The following is an 8,286-nucleotide window of genomic DNA, read 5'->3' on the forward strand; positions in this document are numbered from 1 at the left end:
GCCGTCCAAAGTCTTGAAGACCTCCTGTAGCCTAGGCTAATGCAACGCTATCTGTCGGCTACAAGAGGTTTTCGTTGACATCTTGTAGACTTCTAGCTGATTCCTTGTTTAGATGTAAAGAAGTGTTTTAGCTCTTCTGTAGCTGTGGTATCAGATGCTAGTAGTTGGCTAATAGAGGTCTTACCTAGCTGTATATAGGTGTATTTTAGGTGTTTTGTATCGGGGCTAATGTAATGCTGTTCAATGAAAGGCACTTCACGAAGGGCCCGTCCTTGACGCCTCACAAGCAATAAGAACTGAAGAAAGTACAAACATCTTCCATGCCTGGGAGACAAAATGTGCATTGAGGGTGTGCGAAAACTTGTTGCTTTGCTGTCTCTTGCCCCTCTTGTCTGACATTTGGCTTGTTGTCTGCAGACAAAGTATATTTTCTTCATCAGAAGTCTAGGTACCAGGTAATTAATTCATGGATAATGCAGCAGTTTCTTTTGCAAGAAAATTTTGCATATCAAGAGTGCAAAAGAAACTGCTGCATCATTTCATGTATTGACTGCCTGGTAGCTAGACTTCTGCTAAATGCAAACACTCCTTTAATCTGTAGACAACTGGCCAAATGCGAGGCAAGAAGGACAAGAGAGCATAGCAACAAGTTTTCTCATACACCCTCAATACACATTTTTTCTCCCAAGCATGCAAGAGATCTGTACCTTCTCTTAAACTGAGCTCTTATTGCTCGTGAGACATCAAGATGAGCTCTTCGTAAAGCACCTTTAACTTTGGCTGCTACGTAAATATAAGTAAATTGTGCAAATCTGAGTCTTACAATGCTTACTGCAATATGAAAGCTTTGGGCAGGCAAACTGTGTTAATTAAATTTATTCATAGTAGAACTACAAGTAAAATTCAGACTAAATAAAAAAAGAGCCAATGTAGTTGGTTCTTAATGCAGGATCTGTTCTGAGCGCAAAAAAAAGCAAGAAATGGCTTCAATCCAAGAATCACATTTTATTGCCTCAGTAATACATACCTGCTTATTAGGATTAAAAAAAAGTGACACGTTGAATCAAAACACATGACAAATACCTCAAGAGAACAAAAAGTGCCACATGGCAGGAACAGTTGACAGCTGTCTGCCATATACATGGTAGGCACCAGCTTCACACGTCTCCCATGATGACTCCAACACAGATGTTTGCAGTCGCACTCCACAGCGGGTATAAAAAAGGCCATGGTTACTGGGTGAACAGAAAAATTAATGTCAATTTTCAGCACTCAATATTTTTCTCTCACTCAAGTGCACGTAAGCAGACGAAAAATACACAAGACAGCCAGCAACTAATAACTGTATATCATTCACAAGGGTAGAAACTTGGGCGAGTCGGTAACGGTGATCCATGGTATGAGAGGTAGCGCAAAATGGGACAAGGGACAGAGAAAGACTCACACAACACAGGCGCTAACTTCCGACTGACAGAGCCCAAGCGACCAAGACGAACGTAAACCGTGAGGGCAAACAGGTGCATGCGCCCGGAAAAAAATGAAAATCAGGTGAACGAGGAACTACGGACACGTACACCTCAGCGATTGTTTAAGAAGGCCAGTTCTCTTTTGGACAGGGACATAGATGGTTCGCTGACACATTCATTTTCCGAAGCAGCGATACATGCTACTTCAATAATTTCATATGTTCACTCATTCCGGTGTCTGGCCATGATCGAGCACTCCAAAAATGGCACACAACCCCACTCCTTACAGTGCAAAACCAGATTACTGCCAGTAAAAGTTTTCAAGTTGTTTCTGTGTTCATGAAGCCTCTCATTCAAGCAACCACCAGATTGACCAACATACCGCTTGCCACAAGAGAGTGGGATGTCAAACAATGCCTTCAGTACATTTCACAAATTTTTTCCTGTGATTAATGGTGCCCTGCAGCTTTTGCGGATGTTTACCGGCGGGCAAAGTTTTTTTGGATAGCGCACTTAGTTTTTCAGGGGCTGAAAAAAGCATGCGAACATTCGATTTCGTCCCAATTTTCTTGAGATTGTGGGACAGGCAATGAATGTAGGGAATGATGGCAATCCTGCCTTTCTTTCTGAAGGCACAGACGGCAGTTGATCTTCCTGGCGCTTCTTCAGTATGCCTTCAGGGACAAAAACACAGATATCAGCTGGGTAGCCTACTTCACTGAACCTTGCGAGTTGTTCGTGAAAGCTCTGGCTGATTGTGGGGGCATGACTTTTCCAGTTCATTTTTCAAACATAAATTAATAATGCCTCATTTTACATGTTTAGAATGTTCAAAAGTGTAAGGGTGTGCAGGCTGAAGGTAGGTTATTTCAGTCGTTACTGAAATACCTATCTTCAGCCTGCACTCTCCTACACTGCTGCACATTCTAAACTTGTAAAACGTCATTATTTTGTTTCAAAAATGCCCTGCAAAAGTCATACCCCCACCTCATCAGCCAGAGCTGTCACGAACAACTCTCAAGGTTCAGTGAAGCAGGCTACCCAGCTGATATCTGTTTTCAGCTGGGTAGCCTGCTTCACTGAACCTTGAGAGCTGTTCGTGACAGCTTTGGCTGATGAGGTGGGGGCATGACTTTTGCAGGGCACTTTTGAAACAAAATAATGACGTTTTACAAGTTTAGAATGTGCAGCAGTGTAGGGGAGTGCAGGCTGAAGATAGGTTATTTCAGTAACGACTGAAATAACCTACCTTCAGCCTGCACACCCTTACACTTTTGAACATTCTAAACACGTAAAATGAGGCATTATTAATTTATGTTTGAAAAATGAACTGGAAAAGTCATGCCCCCACAATCAGCCAGAGCTTTCACGAACAACTCGCAAGGTTCAGTGAAGTAGGCTACCCAGCTGATATCTGTGTTTTTGTCCCTGAAGGCATACTGAAGAAGCGCCAGGAAGATCAACTGCCGTCTGTGCCTTCAGAAAGAAAGGCAGGATTGCCATCATTCCCTACATTCATTGCCAGACCCAGAATCTCAAAAAAATGGGGACAAAGCGAATGTTTTTTCAGCTCCTAAAAAATAGGTGCGCTATCCAAAAAAACTTTGCCCACCGATAAACGTCCCCAAAAGCTGCAGTGCACCATTAATCACAGGAAAAAATTCGTGAAATGGACTGAAGGCATTATTTGACATCCCACTCTCCTGTGGCAAGCGGTATGTTGGTCAATCTGGTCGTTGCTTGAATGAGAGGCTTCGTGAACACAAAATCAACTTGAAAACTTTTGATGGCAGTAATCTGGTTTTGCACTTTAAGGAGTGTGGTTGTGTCCAATTTTTGGATAAGGGCTCGATCGTGGCCAGACACTGGGATAAGTTAACACGTGAAATTCTCTCTGTCCCTTGTCCCGTTTTGCACTACTTCTCATACCATGGAACACTGTATACTGTGTTCCATTTATGATTCTTATGCGTGCTGCTGTGAGTAGAGTGAAAGAATAAAATAACAGGAATTTTGCTTTACTTTTGAAACTTGGATGAGATCAGTCGAAATGCCCTCGCTTTATAAACCACTGTTATTTCTGAAAGGCTTACATATTTGACTTCTCTTTGCTGAGCCATTATAATGACACTGCTATTTTCCCTTCAGTATTCCAGTTATTACTGTCTAAAAAACTCAAACAATGTAAAGTTAAGTTTCCAGTGTTCATAACCTGCTGGCATGCATACCTGTGCTCATGCAGGAATTCATTCAGACAGGTCCACATAGGCACAGTTCTCAATTTGGCCTGGGGGGGGGGGGGGGGCAATTACCGCTTTCTCTCTTTTCCATTCCTTCCTTGAAATTAACTAAAGCCCTTGCTCATTTGGCAAACTGTAGGAGGTCTAACAAAACCAAAAGCAAACAACAGAATTCGTGAAATAAATTTTTGCTAACCGCTGGCACCTGTACAAGAAAGCATGAAGTGAAGGGGGAAAATACTATCAGCTGTGAAAAGTGCTTACCGAAACTTTAGAAGTTGAGCAGGCCAGGAGGTTCTCTGGAAACCACTGTTGAATAACTTATACCTAAAAAGAAATGTACAGGGTGAATTCATCGATAACACCAGCGTGCACACTGCACTGACAAAACCAAAAGGTCAGGTCAAGGAAACAACAGAATTCGTGAAACAAATTTTTGCTAACTGCCGGCACCTGTACAAGAAAGCATGAAGTGAAGGGGGAAAACACTGTCAGCTGTGAAAAGTGCTTACCGAAACTTCGGAAGTTGAGCAGGCCAGGAGGTTCTCTGGAAACCACTGTTGAACAACTTTTACCTAAAAAGAAATGTACAGGGTGAATTCATCGACAACATCAGCTGTGCACACTGCAATGGCTTACGAAGAAATTCAAGGAGGCCTGCCTGCCAAGGGGCTACTTCCTTATATTGTCAAACAGCCAGCACACATGCAGAGCAGCACCACCGAGTAGGTTTCCTCAGTGTCGTAGCTATCAATCATAGTGAAACAAACGCTTGACAGGTCCAACAAGTCTATGCAGTAATGCATATGGATTTTCACGGTTCCCTCTACTCCATTATTTTTTCTCTAAGTTCACAACCAACTGCAGACCTAGGGCAAAACACAATTCCATAATCTTTAGCAACAAGGCATATACAAGTGCAAACAGCAAATGAAATAGCTCACGATACCCCTGCTCAAATAAACAGAAATCAGGTAATCATAGTTAACTGACAAAGTATTACTCCATATTTTCATGAAGACCTGGAACAAAACAAGCCATCGACAATATATTATGCATGCAGTCACTGAATTTCATGAAACCAATACAATTTCCGCCACATGATTACTTTTAAATTGCGGGGTTTAACGCCTAGAAGCGATATATGGGCAACGAGGGTTGCCATAGTGGAGGGCTCCAGATTAATTTGGATGAATAGGGGTTCTCTAACGTGCGCTTGCTTAAGACAGCACACAGGCGTCTTTGTATTTTGACTTAACGACGTGCGGCCGCCGCGGTTGGCGTCAGATGGCTTGCGAACGGCAAACGAACGCACAGCCACAGCCACCACGACGGGTTTCATGATCACTTCATGATAATGGGCACTGCACATTCTATTCCGCCATTATAATCATAACCAACGCCTTCTTAACCCGAGTGTCACTGGTAGTCATCAAATTAAGTTGAATACGAACATTCGCAAGGACACAACAGAGTGGTTTGCAACAATAAAATTCCGGCAATTTCCTCGCTGGCGTCCCAGAACCCTCCTCGCAGCGCCGCCCCTCCTCCTCCTGTTTTTCTCCCTTCTCCTCTTTCTTTCTTTCACGGCTGTTGCGCTCTTCGGTCTTATTCCTCCGGCGAGTCTGCCTCCGCGCACCGCCGCCGCGAATCTGCGCGTCTTCTGGACCGCGGCCTGGTCAGCGCGCCTCTCAATGGTGTGCTGACGCATGAGCACGTAGGTGGTGGTGGAAACGTTTATTGCCAATGATGTAAATCGTAGGGGCGCCCGGTTTGCCGCAAAAGTTTGCATGATGACGAGAATTGGTCTGGGTATCGGGCATGCAGCAGTATTGGGTATTGAGCAGTCCGGGTTTGTAGTTGTCGCCAATGTGCAGCCTGCGCTATGGTGAGGGACGGAGCAGGGGGTGCGCATTCCCTTCGTTTGTCTCGGTAATACGAGAGAATGTCACGGAAGGAGACCAGGTAGTGCGCGGGCCGCGGGCGAACGGACCGTCGTGTAAATCCATTTAACGCCATTTTAAGTACGTGCGCAGTCGCCTTCTTCGAGCGAGGAACGTGCCGGCCACACAAATGGCTCGAAGGGCAACGCGACAATCGCGAGCCGGCTGTCCTAGAAGCTCGCCAGGAGCAGAACAGCTGTGAAAGAAAATACGAGCAGAATCGCTTTATTAAGGCGAAATCCTTTAATGCCTCATACTGTCGTGAGCAGGGAATGCTAGCAAGTGTGTTCGAGTTCCGGCGAAGAAAAAAAAAACTTTATTGAGACTGGGAATCGAACCAGGGCGTTTGGCACTTCAAGGGTAGTCGCTGCCATTCCGTCACGAACACGGTTTGAGCAAGAATAAAGGCAGATCTAGTGAACGCACGGGTTTCGTGAGTGAAATAAAACAAATAAAAAATGCAAATATGAAAAGAAACAAAATAATAAAGAAATTAAACTATAAAGCATGAAAAATATTAAAAAACACAGACAGCGCGGTCCGGAAGACGCGCAGATTCGCGGTGCGCGGAGGCAGACTCGCCGGAGGAATAGACCGAAGAGCGCAACAGCCGTGAAAGAAAAAAAGAGGACGAGGTGGATAGCGGAGGAGGAGGGGCAGCGCTGCGAGGAGGGTTCTGGGACGCCAGCGAGGAAATTTCCAAATTCCTACCGGGATGCAATCGAGCACAATTCAATGTGTATAAAGAAATTCGCACCTTTCCTACCCGTGTTTAAACAAAGCGTGGTCGCTTTGAAGCTATGTCACAAATGATGACACTTGATTTTTCTATGGTTCCAATTTATGGACGACTTTCGTAAGAAAGCAGCTCATAGAGGATGATGCAAGAGCACCATGGCGCTACCCACTGAACGAGAACTCAAACGCTAGGAAACGCCCTGTTTTCGAACATCGAACGTTACACTTTGGTATGAAAACACTGGCTGAGAGAGCTTTGCGATTTTCAAACCAAAGGAGGGACGCAAAACTGTCTACAAACGTTGGGACGCACAGCCGACGATTGAATGAGGCGCATTGGCAACTTAGCCGCAGTAAGGGTGACGCTTTCAACACACGAGAGAAATGGAAGGTGACTTATGGTGTCTTCGGCTGACACGTACTGCCTCCGTGCCGGTGCGCAGGAAGTGACGTCAAATACTACACGAGTGGCACGTCTTCTTGCACATCAGCTGAACGTGCGAAACACTCGCAGAGTGCCGTTGCTATTTCTGCAGTCTGTTAACTGAGGCCTCCGAGACCTTCGCAGATCTCAGAGGCTATTCCTTCGAGCGGCCGACGCCAACGAGCGCAGTCAACAGTTTGTATAATTAGCAACAGCCTCTTCAGAACAGTGCAGTAGCGCACTTGTAACAGGCGTTGATAGAATCGGCGGAAAACGCGTGACCCACGAGCCTGCTCGAGAGATACTGCGATTAATTATGGGGGCTCAGGTTTGTAAGACACCACACCAAGGCGTTATGCTTGCCAGTTTCGATGCATACGCCTTTAGAGCTTCAGCTCGAGTAACTTCCGAAAATATCAGCAGGTGGTTCTCAATCCACGAAGCGCCTCACATTGTCGCTTTTTTGATATCCTTTAAACTGTGCATACGTTGGCAAAAAGTACGATGTTATAAAGTGCGGGCATGCCGGATGAACAGCATATGCCGTTCGCTGCAAGAGCTAAGGCAGAACTTGCAAGACAAAAAATATTGACAAACCTTTAATTTCCTCACAACGGAAGGCACATGGCTCGCCGGCCGGTGGCTGCGTGATTGCAGCGCGAATAAATGCATTGTGGCCGCTATAATATTCAACATTTCTTTAAAATGTGCCCACTTGTAATGCTTTGTCCGTTTTTCCTCTTCGTCGATGCTGCGTCAACGAGCGCGAACAGCGTCGTCTGCTAGCGCGCGCTGCACGACGGGATTGCACCGCGCTCCACCGTCGGTCTCCGCGGTGGCGCGGTGGCGCGCACGCGTGTCGTGCTCGTCCCACTCGAATGTACGGCACTGCACGAGTGGCATCCAGCCGAACGTGGGGCACCGCACGAGTGCGTAGAAAACTCCACGAGTGCCGTCAGCCGAAGACACCATTACTTTTGCTGAAAAAGAGGTGCACCTTTCAGCGCAGTCCTGGTAGTAAAAGGCATCGCGGGAAAACTGCAAATAGCAGTGTGAAGCGCCCACAAGCACGAGACAAAGGAGGCAGAAAAACGTTGGGAGCGTCCACTTCGCGCGCGTAGCAAGGAACCGCTAGCGACCGCAACGCCAAACGGCCAGACGAAGTACTACATTCCAAAAATGCAAAAGAAACAAAGCAACAACATAAAAATAATCACAAACTGCATCTCATACTTTTATGTGACGCTAAGCATTTACAACTTGCAAAAAGGTTTATATTTGGTTGAAACAGTTAAATTTACGTACACTGTAGACTGTATCGCGACCGAGCGGAGCGCCACCAAGCAGCAAGCTGAGGCGTTCAGGACGCGAAGGCAGGCGAAGGCGCGCGCCGCTTTCGAGACCGGCCGTGGCGAGGAAAGAATGTGCGCGAGCCGTGAGTGCCGCGAGCAGACTGCTCCAACATGGCGAAGACA

At 46.0% G+C, this 8,286-nt stretch overlaps 1 long non-coding RNA gene across 1 annotated transcript; it reads right to left on the reverse strand.

Annotated features, from left to right (window-relative positions):
- Positions 1-406: 406 nt before the first annotated feature.
- On the reverse strand, positions 407-8,024 carry LOC149352316 (uncharacterized). The gene is made up of 4 exons (XR_016290762.1): positions 7,787-8,024; positions 4,219-4,281; positions 3,971-4,033; positions 407-1,235 (listed from the first exon to the last, which is right to left on the reverse strand). It is a non-coding gene; the product is annotated as an uncharacterized LOC149352316 (long non-coding RNA).
- Between the last annotated feature and the right edge of the window lie 262 nt (positions 8,025-8,286).

Source organism: Amblyomma mixtum, chromosome 3 (genome assembly GCF_055824585.1).
Source record: "Amblyomma mixtum isolate Tamu chromosome 3, ASM5582458v1, whole genome shotgun sequence".
Classification (NCBI taxonomy): domain Eukaryota; kingdom Metazoa; phylum Arthropoda; class Arachnida; order Ixodida; family Ixodidae; genus Amblyomma; species Amblyomma mixtum.